Below are 14,408 nucleotides of genomic sequence, written 5' to 3' on the forward strand. Positions count from 1 at the left end.
ACAGTAGAGCTAGTCTTAGATCTCCAGACACCGCTTTGCTTGGTTTTCCTTCCTTTAAAGGATATCTGGCTTTCTCTGTGTTGAAAACCCATAACTGGGGCTCCACAGTTAACAACCTATTCATGAGACAGATACAGTCTTGCACACTATGAGACATTCAAAACAGGCTCTCATCTGACTTAAAAACAGTGAGCCTCAAAGTTGCCTGATTTGAGTTCTATGGCTTGGGGGACCTGCGCACCTAGATAATTATCATTAGGGTGACAAAAATGGTAAAAATTATGCCAGCTAACTCTTCTCTCACTGCTACGTAAACATTTTCTGCTTTCTAATTGTCCAAATATTATATTCAATAACCTTTCTATACTGTTTTGTTATGTTAACTAATTTGAATAAACTTGGGCATATGGGAAAGACATGCAAATTAGCAGAATCTTCCTTGTTTTTCAGCTAAAACACTAGTTGCATGTCTTTCCCATATGCACACGTTTCTGCAAATGATTTACATGACAAAACAGTATAGAAAGGTTATTGAATAAATTTAGGACAATTCGAAAACTGAATATTTTTATACAGCCCTCATAAGCCACCCCCCCCCCCCCCAAAAAAAAGTAAATTTTTGTCACCCTAATGATAATGATTTAGGTGCGCAGGTCCCCCAAGCCATCCAATTCAACTCAGGCAACCTTGAGGCTTACTGGCTCTTGGTCAATAAGAGCTGCTTTTGAATGTTTCACAATGCACAAGGTTGCCATTGTAAGGTATGCTGACTGTGCCTGTCTCATGGATAGGTTGTTGTCTTGCACATATCTGGCTTTTGGCATACAGCCATTGTGCGACTGTCTGTTATATGTTGTTTATTGTATGTTATAGGTAATGATTTATTTTAAAAATAAGATATTAATAATAGGTAGAAAAGTATTTATAAGAAAACTATATTAATGAATAAGAAGGTATGGCTGATAGCATAATAAGGATTAAGAGAAGCTAAATATTAGAATATTTAACACTACTTATATACCCACTGAAGGATATGTGTGATATGTGACCCTATCACTAGAGATGAGCAAATAGAATCCCACAAAGTGGAATTCGTCCCGAATTTCAGGATAAATTCAATTCGCCTAGAAGCCGAATTTCCTCGTGCTTCGTGTCATTGAATAGATTTAACCTGAAATAGTATAAAACATTTCAAAATTTCCTCCTCCATTTGCTCACGACGGGCCCCCAGCCTCCATCTTGCTTGAAGATCTTAGCTGAAATCCCATGCGGCGCAAGATTACACCATACCAGCCAGCGTGATGAGGTAATCTAGCGCCGCACAGGATTTTGGCCGAGATTTTTAAGCAAGATGGCGGCGTCCGGCCTGTCGCGGGCAAATGGAGGCAGCAAGTTTGATTTAATTTTTTTATTGTTAATTTTACACTCAGATGACACCATCATGTATGGACGAGGCATCTGAGGGGTACAATAATGGGGGCAGCGCTATCGCAGCTCCCTGTCATTGCACCTGCTACTTACAAAAAAAATGTGCTTCGTGACTAAGTAATTCGTCACAAAACAAATTTTATTGGGAAATTCGATGAATAAGCCAAATCTAACTTTTAAGAAATTCTCTCATCTCTAATAGTGTTGATCGAGTATGCTCAACTGAACACCAGTTCGGCTCGAGCATCACTATGCTTGGCACCGCGTGTGCTCGAGTGCATTGCTCAAGTTAGTGTATTTAAATGTAATTTAATATCTATTTCTGAAAAGTTTCTGGTGGGATTTGAACTCCCAACCCCTTATACATTAGAGGCAAGGACCTTATCCACTCAGCTATAAAGCTGAATGCAAAACTGTGTCATAAATACCTCATAGTAGTTTCTGATGTAATGAATTTCACTCACTACATCAGAAACTACTGTGAGGTTTTTCTGACACAGTTTAACATTCAGCTTTATAGCTGAGTTTATAAGGTCATTGCCTGTAATAAACAAGGTTGGGAGTTTGAATCCTGGCAGAAACTTTTCAGAAATGAGATGTAAATACACTGGAGTGTTCCCAAGTACTGACTCCATATATGGCTATAGCTATATATGGATTCAGAGCAGGGACTCCTAAGCTAAACTAGAGACCTGACACTCTGCCCTCTTCAGAGATGGGGGTGCCTGGGGTTCTCCCAATGACTTCCATTGTGTATGGGTGCTCAGTAGAGCACCTGAGCAGTTTGGTGCTAGATCAGGCATCCTCAAACTGTGGCCCTCCAGCTGTTGCAAAACTACAACTCCCAGCATGCCTGAACAGCCTACAGGTATCAGCCTACAGCAGGGCATTGTGGGAGTTGTAGTTTTACAACAGTTGGAGGGCCGCAGTTTGAGGATGCCTGTGCTAGATCAACACTAATCTCAACCTATCAAAAACCTTATCTACCCACCGAGAGATGTGTGTTCAGAAATCCTATCACCTACCTTATATACCCACAGAGAAATATGTGTGCAGACAGCCTATCTCACCCCTTATATACCCATCGAGGGATGTGTGAGCAGATAGGCTATCAAACCTTGTTCTGCCCGTATTGTTGAAAGTAAATGTATGCAATGGAATTATACTGCAATGTTGCTGCCATCTAGTGGTCAGAGTTAGTTATTATTATGCCTAGTTAAAGGGAACCTGTCACCGGGATTTTGGGTACAGAGCTGAGGACATGGACTGCTAGATGGCCGCTAGCACATCCGCAATACCCAGTTCCCATAGCTCTGTGTGCTTTTATTGTGTCAAAAAAACGATTTGATACTTATGCAAATTAACCTGAGATGAGTCCTTTCACATACAGGACACATCTCAGGTTAATTTGCATAAGTATCAAATCGTTTTTGTGACACAATAAAAGCACACAGAGCTATGGGAACTGGGTATTGCGGATATGCTAGCGGCCATCTAGCAGTCCATGTCCTCAGCTCTATACACAAAATCCCAGTTACAGGTTCCCTTTAAATCAGGACTTGACAGGAAGTTGTAGTTTTCACATAGAGAGACAGACCTTAACCACTTCACATCCGGGCCATTTCCCCCTTCCTGACAGAGCCATTTTTTTGCAAATCTGACATGGGTCACTTTATGTGGTATTAACTTTAAAACACTTTTACTTATCCAAGCCATTCTGAGATGTTTTCTCATCACATATTGTACTTCATAACAGTGGTAAAACTAAGTAAAAAAAAAATCATTTTTAATTATAAAAAAATACCAAATTTACCAAAAATTTGGAAAAATTTGCAAGTTTCCAAATTTTAATTTATTTGTATAATAGATAGTAATTAGAGTTGAGCGGGCACCTAGATGTTCAGGTTCAACTGGTTCAGCCGAACTTCACAAAAAAGTTCGAGTTCGGGACCCGAACTTGACCCGAACTTGACCCGAACTTGACCCCGAACCCCATTGAAGTCAATGGAGACCAGAACATTTGAGCACTGAAATGGCTCTAAAAATGTCATGGAAAGGGCTAGAGAGGCTGCAAATGTCGTAAAGATGTGGTTAAGAGCATGGCAAGTGTTCTGCAAACAAATGTGGATAGGGAAATGACTTTAAATAACATAAAATACAAAATTATAATTTTAATCTAGGAGGACGAGGTCCATATGGAGTAGGAGGTTGAGGAGGCGGTGGATGTAGCGGGGTAGGTGGAAGCGGCGGTGGAGGAGAAGGAGGTAGCATACACTGCTTTTTGGTTTTAAATTTATTTTATTAAATTAGGGTACACCCCAAAACTTTCGGAAATATAAATTTCGGTCCCTGTCACCTATGCAGAGCAGAGGTTTATTCAAGGCAAAAATGGTAAAATGTCACCCAAGAATGTAACAGAAAAATTTGTGAAATTTATTAACCTATCTACTAGGTTGAGCAGGGGTATATCACAGCCAAAAATGGGTGAATTTCACCCGAAAATGTAACAGACAAATTAATATTTTTTTTAACCTGTCTACTAGGTATAGCAGTGGTATATCACACCCAAAAATTGGTGAATTTCACCTGAAAATGTAACAGACAAATTAGTGAAATGTTTTTACCTGTCTACTAGGTACAGCCGGGATATATCACACCCAAAAATTGGTGAATTTCACCCGAATATGTAACAGACAAATTAATAAAATGTTACCTGTCTACTAGGTAGAGCAGGGGTATATCACACCCAAAAATCTGTGAATTTCACCAAAATATGTAACAGACAAATTAGTGAAATGTTTTTACCTGTCTAATAGGTACAGCCGGGATATATCACACCCAAAAAGTGGTGATATTCACCCGAATATATAACAGACAAATTAGTGAAATGTTATCTGTCTACTAGGTATAGCAGTGGTATATCACACCCAAAAATTGGTGAATATCACCCGAAAATGTAACGGACAAATTAGTGAAATGTTTTTACCTGTTTACTAGGTACAGCCGGGGTATATCACACCCAAAAAGTGGTGAATTTCACCCGAAAATGTAACAGACAAATTAGTGAAATGTTTTTACCAGTCTACTAGGTACAGCCGGGGTATATCACACCCACAAATTTGTGAATTTCACCCGAATATGTAACAAAGTAGTAAAAATGTTTTATCTGTCAACTAGGTAGAGCAGGGGTATATCACACCCAAAAATTGGTGAATTTCACCAGAAAATTTAACAGTCAAATTAGTGAAATGACATAAAATAAAATACGTACAAATGTAAAAAAAATAAACTTGATTATGAGGTGGAGGTCCATATGGAGTAAGAGTTTGAGGAGGCGGTGGACGTAGCGGTGTAGGTGGAAGCGGCGGTGGAGGAGGACGAGGTAGCCAACACATTTTTTTTTGTTTTAATTGTTTTTTGTTTTAATTAGAGTATACTCCAAAAGAGTGTGAAATATCCAAAATACAACAATGAGCAATTGCTCTGTTGTATAACGATGGCTGGTTAATGCCGGTATACATGTCTATTCTGCACAAGGTACGAACAAGTCCTGTGAGATCCATGCCTGGTTCATTTTAATTAATGTGAGCTAATCCACATTGTCTGTGATAACGCCCCATGCCGTGCTAAACACACGTTCAGATTATACACTGGCTGCAGGACAGGCCAGCACCTCCAAGGCGTAAAGGGCAAGCTCAGGCCATGTGCCCAATTTGGAGACCCAGAAGTTGAAGGGCGCAGACCCGTCATTCAGTACTTGTATGCGTGTGCACACATACTGCTCCACCATGTTGCTGAAATGCTGCCTCCTGCTAAGACGTTCCATATTAGCTGGTGGTGCTGGTTGTTGTGGCGTGCTGACAAAGCTTTTCCACATTTCGGCCATGCTAACCCTGCCTTCTGAGGTGCTGGCGGTGCCCCAGCTGCGTTGGCAACCTCTTCCTACTCCTCTGCCTTCACCTTGTGCTTCCACTGTGCCCCCGCTGTCAGGTGGGAATGCCACCAGCATCGCGTCTACCAGCGTGCGCTTGTATTCGTGCAACTTACGATCACGCTCCAGTGACGGAATTAAGGACAGTACATAGTCCTTGGAAAGGGGATCCAGCTGTATGGCTACCCAGTAATTGGCACAAGTTAGAATGTGGGCAACTCGGCGGTCATTGCAGAGACACTGCAGCATGTAATCGCTCATGTGTGCCAGGCTGCGCTGAGGCAACGAAAAGCTGTCCTCTTTGGGAGGTGTATCGTCTGTGTCCTCTGTATCCCCCCAGCCACGCGCCAGTGATGGCCATGAGCTGGTCTGGGTGCCACTCTGCTGTGAACATGGTTCCTCCTCCTCCATCTCCTCCTCCTCATCCTCCACCTCGTCATCCTCCAGAACTGTGCCCTGGCTGGAAAATTGTGTACCTGGCGTTTGTGGGTGCAGGAACCCACTCTCGGAGCCACTTGTGAATGACTGGCCGGAAACCCTATGAAGTGATCCCTCTTCCATCTCCTCCTCCTGTGCCACATCCTCTTCCATTATTGCCAACAGCGTTTTTTCAAGGAGGCATAGAAGTGGGATAGTAACGCTGAGAACGGCATTATCGGCACTGGCCATGTTGGTGGAGTACTCAAAACAGTTCAACAAGGAACACAGGTCTCACATGAAGGCCCAGTCATTGGTGGTGAAGTGGTGCTGTTCCGCAGAGCAATTTACCTGTGCGTCCTGCAGCTGAAACTCCACTATCGTCTGCTCGCACAGTCTGGCCTGCATGTGCAAGGTGGAGTTGTGGGAACGTTACATATGAGGCGGTGAGCGGAAAGGCCGAAGTTATGCTGCAGCACTGACATACGAGCAGCAGCATGGTGAGAACGCCGAAAGCCCGCACAGACGGCCCGCACTTTATTCAGCAGCTCTGACATATCTGGGTAATTTTTAAGGGACCTCCAAATTCAGCACATGCGCCAGGCAAGGGATGTGCGTCAAACCGGCTAGTCCCAGAGCTGCCACGAGATTTCGCCCATTATCACACACCACCAGGCCGGGCTTGAGGCTCACTGGCACCAAACATGTGTTTTTCTATGGCACCAACTACTCATTGTTCTGTTGTTCAAGGCCCGTCCACAGCTCCTGCACGGTGTGGGGTTTGGGTCCCCCAAACAGATAAGTTTTAAAACTGCCTGCTGTCGTTTACCCCTGGCTGTGCTGAAGTTGGTGGTAAAGGTGTTACGCTGAATTGATGAGGAGGCGGTAGAGGATGAGGAAGCGGAGTAGGAGGAGGAAGCAACAGGAAGCAAAATTAAGCTCCCTGCAGTCCTCGGTGGTGGAAGGACATGCGCCAAACTGCTATCCGCCTCAGGCCCAGCCGCCACTGCATTTACCCAGTGTGCTGTTATGGAGATATAACGTCCCTGACCATGCTTACTGGTCAACGTATCTGTAGTTAGGTGGACCTTGCCACAGATGGAGTTATGCAGTGCACACCTGATTTTGTCCCCCACTTGGTTGTGCATGAAGAAATGGCACGCCTGAAAAGTTGTGGCGGCTGGGCACGACATACTGTGGGACAGGCCTTTAAAACTCTCCGTCTCCAACAGATGGAATGACAGCATTTCAAAGGCCAGTAATTTTGAAATGCTGGCTTTCAGGGACAGGGATCGCGGTTGGGTAGGGGGGGTACTTTTTGGTTGCATTACTGAACGCTCATGCACAATGGCTGTAGGCTCATGCGTCCTTTTGCGGAGGTGACAAACCTGGTCAGTCAAACCAAAGGCAACATCATCGACCTCATCCCATATGCGTTTTTTCTGGAGGGTGCCCTGCGAAGAGTGCTGGATCAGGCCATAGATGAGCATGAAGAGGAAGAGTTGTGGTCACCATCACCATCAGAAGCAGCCTTTTGTTTTCGATTGCTGGACCTGCGGCAACGCAGAGAGAGGAGTCTGAAGAAGAGGAGTCAGAGGAGGAAGGTGGCTTTGAGGAGGTGGAAAACCAACCACAGCAGGCGTCCCAGGGGGCTTGTTGTCACTTTTCAGGGACCCTTGGTGTTGTACGTGGCTGGGTGGAGGAATAGACCTTCAATGACGTCAGTGAGGGCAAGGAACGGGACATGGCTAGCTTGGTATCCAACCTTGTGCAAATGGGGAGTTTGCGGTTTTGCAAATGGACTGTTTGCGGTGCGTAACCCTTACACTACCTGATCGATACAACATCATACCTGATGTTTTAAAGCACGTTATTCCAAACAATTTAGGAATGTTAAGTGATTTATGCCCTTTATGGATTAAAACCTGACTCTGCATCAACTACGTAATTTTCCATGGGAGTTTTGACATGGATCCCCCTCCGGCATGCCACAGTCCAGGTGTTAGTCCCCTTGAAACAACTTTTCCATCACTATTGTGGCTAGAAACAGTCCCTGTGGGTTTTAAAATTCGCCTGCCTATTGAAGTCTATGGCGGTTCGCCCATTCGCGAACATTCATGGAAATTCGCGTTCGCCGTTCGCGACCGGAAAATTTTATGTTCGCGACATCTCTACATCTGTGTTGATTCCTTAAAGTTGCGTAAAACCTCACAGAGTTCAGACATCCATGCCCACTCCTCGCTTGTGAATAGCGGAAGCTGACTGAAGAGGTGACGACCATGTTGCAGCTGGCATTCCACAACTGCCCTCTGCTGCTCGCAAAGCCTGGCAAACATGTGGAACGCGGAGTTCCAGCGCGTGTTCACGTTGCACAACAGCTGGTGAGCTGGCAATTTTTTAGAGCTGCTGAAGTGTTGACAGACCGGCTGAAACTGTAGGTGACACATGCGGCGCACCTTCACAGTAGCTCTGATAAATTGGAGTATGTGTTTAGAAACCGCTGAACCACAAGGTTGAATATGTTGGCAAGGCATGGGATGTGTCTAAGGTTGCCCACATCCCCAAAGTCGCTACCAAGTTACGGCCATTATCAGACACAACCATGCCTGGTTCTAGGTTGAGTGGCAAGAGCCACAGCTCAGTCTGGTCTCTTATCCCCTGCCATAGCTCTGTGGCGGTGTGCTGTTTGTCACCTAGGCAGATCATCTTCAGCACGACCTGTTGCCACTTCCCCACTGCAGTGCTACAATGCTTCCAGGTACCGACTGATGGCAGACTGGTGCTGCACATGGATACTTCGGAGGTTGAAGTGGAGGAGGAGGCGGAGGAGGAGAAGTGGGGATTGGAGCAACTAATGTAGGTGGTGGTGGAAATCCTGATGGAATTGGGGCCCACAATCCTTGGCATTGGTAGCACCTGTGCCATTCCAGGGTACAAGTCGCTCCCGGCCTTCACAACATTCACCCAGTGTGCTTTCAGGAAAATGTAGCGTCCCTGGCCGAAAGCACTTGTTCATGTGTCCAGTTCCCAGTAACTGTGTTGGTCAGGGCACGTGTGATGTTAAGGGACACATGTTGGTGTAAGACTGGCACAGCACACCTTGAAAAATAGTGGTGGCTGGGGACTGTTTAACGAGGGACAGCCACCGACATCAGGCTGCCAAATGCCTGACACTCAGCTGGGGACAGAGTACCATCCATGATACAGCCGCCTCCATCTGGCTGTGAAAAGCCTCAGTGTCCACAAGCCTAAATGGCAACATCTCCAGGGCCAGTAATTTGGAAAGCTGCATATTTAGTGCTATGGCCTGTAGGTGGATGGCTGGGGATTTGCGCTTGCGTTCAAATGCCTGGAGTAATGACATTTGGACGCTGTGCTGGGACAGGAAAGTGATGTGGTCGCTAATGATGCTTGCAAAGGTCCAGGTGCAGGGCGGAAGGCATTTGGGCCTGCGTCTTGGACAGGGGATTGGGCAGCACGTAACACAGGGGAAGAGCAGGCAGTGGTGTGACCCGCAGACACAGATGGTGGACCCAGGCGTTCGGCCCACCTATTAGGTGCATGTGGTGGATCATGCTGGTGAGGTTGCTTGTGTTCATGCTCCGGCTCATTTTGGTGTGGCACAGGTTGTAAACTACTATTCATTTGTCGTCCGCACTTTCCTCAAAAAAGCGCTATACTGCCAAACACCTACCCCTTGGCAAGGGAAATTTACGCAAGGGGGTGCTCCTTAGAACAGTTGCGGGCCTGTTCAGTGGTGCCCGCCTTCTACCTTTTGCCACCCCACTGCCTCTTTCAGCCTGTTGCTGTGCTTCAGATCCCTCCCTCTCTGTACTGCTCTCCTCGCTCAGCTTGTTGCGACCTTCCCAGGTCGGGTCAGTGACCTCGTCTTCCAGCACCTCCTCTTCCACCTCTTCACTCTGATTATCCTCCTGATTTGTTGACCTAACCACAACCTCAGTGATTGACAACTGTGTGTCATCCTCTTCATCAACCTCTTGATACAGTATTTGCTGTTGAGTCAATGGCAACTGTGTCTCATCATCATCCACCTCATTAAACACTAATTGCTGTTCCCCAGCATCATGTTCTTGTGAGAGGGCCAAATCAATTAATGGCAATGCAAAGAGGTCCTTGGAATATCAAAGTGCGGGATCACTTGTTTGGCCAGACTATAAATGGTGGGAGAAAGGAGGATCAGGGTGAGGATTGTGTGGATCAGACTCTTGGCCACTGAGACTGGACTTGGTGGAAGACAGAGTGGTGCTTAACCGACTGGAAGCATTATCTGCTGCAATCCAACCGCACTGGTCTGACTTCAAGAGTGGTGTCCTGCGACACCCTGCAAACTGGAACATGAAGCTAGGTATCTAGGATGATTGTTTTCCTTGTGCTCTGGCAGCAGACACAGTTTCACCGCGCCCAGGGCCACCGCCTCTGCGTGAACCATCAGCATCACGGCTACTTCACCGTCCCTGAATGCTCGACTTCTTCATATTAACATAAACATAGTAACATAGTATATAAGGCCGAAAAAAGACATTTGTCCATCCAGTTCGGCCTGTCATCCTGCAAGTTGTTATTTGCCCCTGCTCACACATATTAAAAGTTATATCATGTTATAAGGGACCGTTTATAGGAAAAATGTGGATAACTTATGGAAAAAATATAATAGTTTTCGCAATATCTGGCCCTGACCGACGCTATTGCAGCACAGATGTGACAATTCACTGCAGACACCGTTTATAGGCAAAGTGTGGATAAATTATGGAAAAATATAATTGCTTTCTTCAATATTTTCCCCACTCTCTGGCCCTGACACACACACGCTATTGCAGTGCAGATGTGACAATGTGAATAAATTATGGAAAAAATATATATATATATTTGTTGTCAGCAATATTTTTTTCATTTTATCTGGCCCTGACACACAGAAGGTATTGCAGCACAGATGTCACAAGTCACTGCAGACACCCTCTATCGAAAAAGTATTGCAAAGTATGGGGAAAAAAATTGCTGGCTAAATTGTATTGCTGCCACCACACACAATAGTCCTTAAAAGGACTTTTGGGTCTTTGAAAGGTTTTCTATCGAATATATTGTGATCACACTCCCTACACTATCTGCCCCTTAATAAGTGCAGCTCTCCCTGACTCACAATGAGCCGAACCCGCGTCATCGGGTGCTATATAGCACCCGATGATACATTCCAGCCAGCCAATCACTGTAATGCCAGTAGCCAACATGGCTACTGACATTACAGTGATGGCAGTACTTACCTGCTTAGCAGCCGCGAAACGTGCAGGAAGGAGACTCAAGCATGGCGCTCGAGCATATGCGGTACTTGGCCAAGTACCACCATGTGCTGAGCATAAAAATGCTCAAGCCGAACAGGTATTTGGCCGAGCATGCTCGCTCAACACTATCAACCATCTTTCACCAATGTGGGCTTAGATGTGTTTGGTCCGTTGTCAGTTTTAACCCATCGCACTAGAGGAGGCAGTGCTGACAGCAAACAATGGGTAGTCCTTTTCACTTGCTTGTCTACTAGACCTAACTGAAGCCATGTCAACATCAAGCTTTATTAATGCCTTGAGGAGATTCTTCTCGATTTGTGGCATAGCAAAACTACTCCGTTCTGACAGAGGAACTCACTTTGTGGGAGCTTGCAAGGAACTTAGCATTTGTGCCAGCGACTCACAATTGCAAGACTTTCTCCAAGACAGAGGCTGTACATGGGTCTTTAACCCTCAACACTCCTCACACAGGGGTGGTGTCTGGGAAAGACTTATAGGTATAGCCAGGCAAATCTTGGACGCTATGTTGCTACAAACTAAACCTGCTCACTTGACCCATGAGACTTTAAGCACCTTTATGGCAGAGGTTACAGCTATTATTAATGCCCTGCCTGTAGTCCCTGGGTCCTCAGACCCAGAAACACCTATGTACCTTACCGCAGCAATGTGGTTGACTCAAAAGGTGAACTCTTTGTCTGCTCCATCTGGAAACATAAGTACAACACATGTTCATGCGAAACAATGGAAGCAAGTGCAATGCTTGACAGACACCTTTTGGAAAAGATGGAGGAGAGAGTATCTGTCAACTTTGCAGCGCCGTAGTATGTGGACTGAGGATCGCCCAAATGTGGGTGATGTTGTTCTGTTGAAGGATAGCCAAGAGGGCAGGAATGAGTGGCCTGTAGGACTTGTTGTCAATGCACTACCAAGCAAAGATGGCAAGGTTAGAAAGGTGGTGGTCAAGATTATAATAAATGAGACCGCCAGAATTTATCTCAGACCTATAACTGACATTATAGTTTTAGTCTCAGACTAGCTAGGTTTCCATTTTCCTGTTTATGTGTTTATTCTGCATTGCAGTAGTTATATAGGTAGTGTCATAATACATTTTGCCAGACAGGGAGTGTTCTGCCCATATTATTGAAAGTAAATGTATGCAACGTACTGTAATGACAGCCTATCACATACCATATACTGTATACCCACCGATGTATATGTGTGCAGACAGCCTATCACACCCCTTATATACCCACTGAGGGATATGTGTGGAGACAGCCTATAACATACCATATATACCCACTGAGGGATATGTGTGCAGACAGCCTATCACACCCCTTATATACCCACCGAGGGATATGTGTGGAGACAGCCTATTACATCTAATATACCCACTGAGGGATATGTGTGCACACAGCCTATCACACAACTTATATACCCACTGAGGGATATGTGTGCAGACAGCCTATTACACCTAATATACCCACTGAGGGATATGTGCAGAAAACAGATGACACACCTTATATACCCACCGAGGGATATGAATGCAGACAGACTATAACATACCTTATATATTCAACAAGGGATATGTGTGCAGACAGCCTATCACACTCCTTATATACCCACTGTGGAATATATGTGTGAAGCCTGCTGCTACCACTACTGGCCGGATAGCTGGGGCTGCTATGTAAGCCATGTGCCAGGGTGGGCTCCCCAGGATACAGCAAACTCACAAATGAGGAGAGCAACTCCACCACCAGCTTTTGTCAAAACAGTATTTTACTTAAACGTGACAATGAGCACGACCACAAATGCTTTGAACACACAATAAATTTACATACACTCAGCCAAAGGCTGAGACCCTTGTGCTGCACAGAGCAGCGCCCTCCAAGGGAAGCCGGAGAAAAGTGCGGTAATTTACCTACTGGCAGGCACAACTAAACAGCCACGCCTTACCTGTTATTACCCTAAAAATCAAGAACAACTGTATGGGTATGTGGTATGGGATTGCCTGCGGTGCAGCGCAACTGCTCCCAAACGTACAGTGCTCTACAGTTTTCCCCCTACCATAACTGGTCTTGTAGCACATGCCAGCATATTCCTTCTGAGAAAAACACAGCCTGGCTTAAGTTTGTGGGGAAGTTTATCAGCTCTCCAGTGTTAAATGTCACTTTAAATTGTGGAGTCCTTGCAATGAACAGACATCAATACCTGAGAGAAATCCTATCTAACTGACTACAGGCCTGTTCTCAGTCTCTAGCATTCTAGGTGCCAACACTGTGGTGAGGTGCGTGCACGGTCAGTCTTACCGACCCGGGTCTTCTCTGCATCCGCTGGTGGCTTTGAACTGACCAAAAGCTTCTCCAACAATCATGCAGTGCCACAATGTATGTTGATTTGCTCCTCAGCTCTCATCAGCGTTCCTGGAAGCAATCCTCATTTCTCTGGACAGTATCAGGGCCTTTGACACACTCAGCTTCACTGGGCTGCAGCTCTGTTCACCGAAGTGTGCTCCCACACCTGGATGTCAATGGGTCCTCCTCACACATAGATCCTGGATCCTCTTCCAAGCTCTCCCCAAGAAGGCTGCTCTATCTCTTCCTCTCTAGGCTTTGTAAGCCCACCTCTCATTAATATGGAAAAATATGCCATCTGTTAGCCGTCTTCAGGAAACAACAGCATCTTGTGGCCAAACAGCAGAATGTCAGTCCAGATATTTAACAATTTACACAAACAGTGTTCAGACAATGAGAGCTGTTTCCCCCATCTCACATGCCAGCCAACTAGAGGTTGTTGTCCTTGGCAACTCTCCCTATACTAACTTATCCTGGGCATAGTGCTGTGGGGGCACACCAGCATTGGGCCTGGTTGACCTTTGCAGAGTAATTGGCTCAGAAGCACTGGGGACGTCAGGCACATCTAATGGGGGAGGAGCTGCTGACTACTCAACACTTTCCCTGGATGGCAAACTTGCCACGGCCAAAGACTCTGTGGGTACTGGGGCAGGGACAACCCACCATTCCTTCTCCTCTAAAGGGATTTCCTCTGTACACTGAGCAGGAGGAAACATCTCCTCCATGCACACGGGCTCATAAAAATTACAACTTCTCAACATGTTACAGTCCAAGTGTCGTGAGGGCCCCCCTGTCCCTATTGGCTCTACCGCATAGACCGGGATGGCAGGGTCTACCCTCCTTTTCACAGTGTATGGGACCATCTCCCACCACCCATCCAGCTTCCCAGCCGCTTGGCTCTGACCATCACTCGATCACCTGGGGCATACCCATCCCTCTCCACTGGTCTTGGGTTAGGGTGTACCACTTGTCTCAGGCGCTCGC

The 14,408-nt window shown here is 45.8% G+C and overlaps 1 protein-coding gene across 1 annotated transcript in view; it reads right to left on the reverse strand.

Moving 5' to 3' along the window:
* Positions 1–14,408, reverse strand: part of LOC122938623 (cytochrome P450 2F2-like) — a 201,258-nt gene that overhangs the window by 115,182 nt on the left and 71,668 nt on the right. The gene's annotated exons all lie outside the window — the stretch shown is intronic.

Source organism: Bufo gargarizans, chromosome 5 (genome assembly GCF_014858855.1).
Source record: "Bufo gargarizans isolate SCDJY-AF-19 chromosome 5, ASM1485885v1, whole genome shotgun sequence".
NCBI classification, from domain to species: domain Eukaryota; kingdom Metazoa; phylum Chordata; class Amphibia; order Anura; family Bufonidae; genus Bufo; species Bufo gargarizans.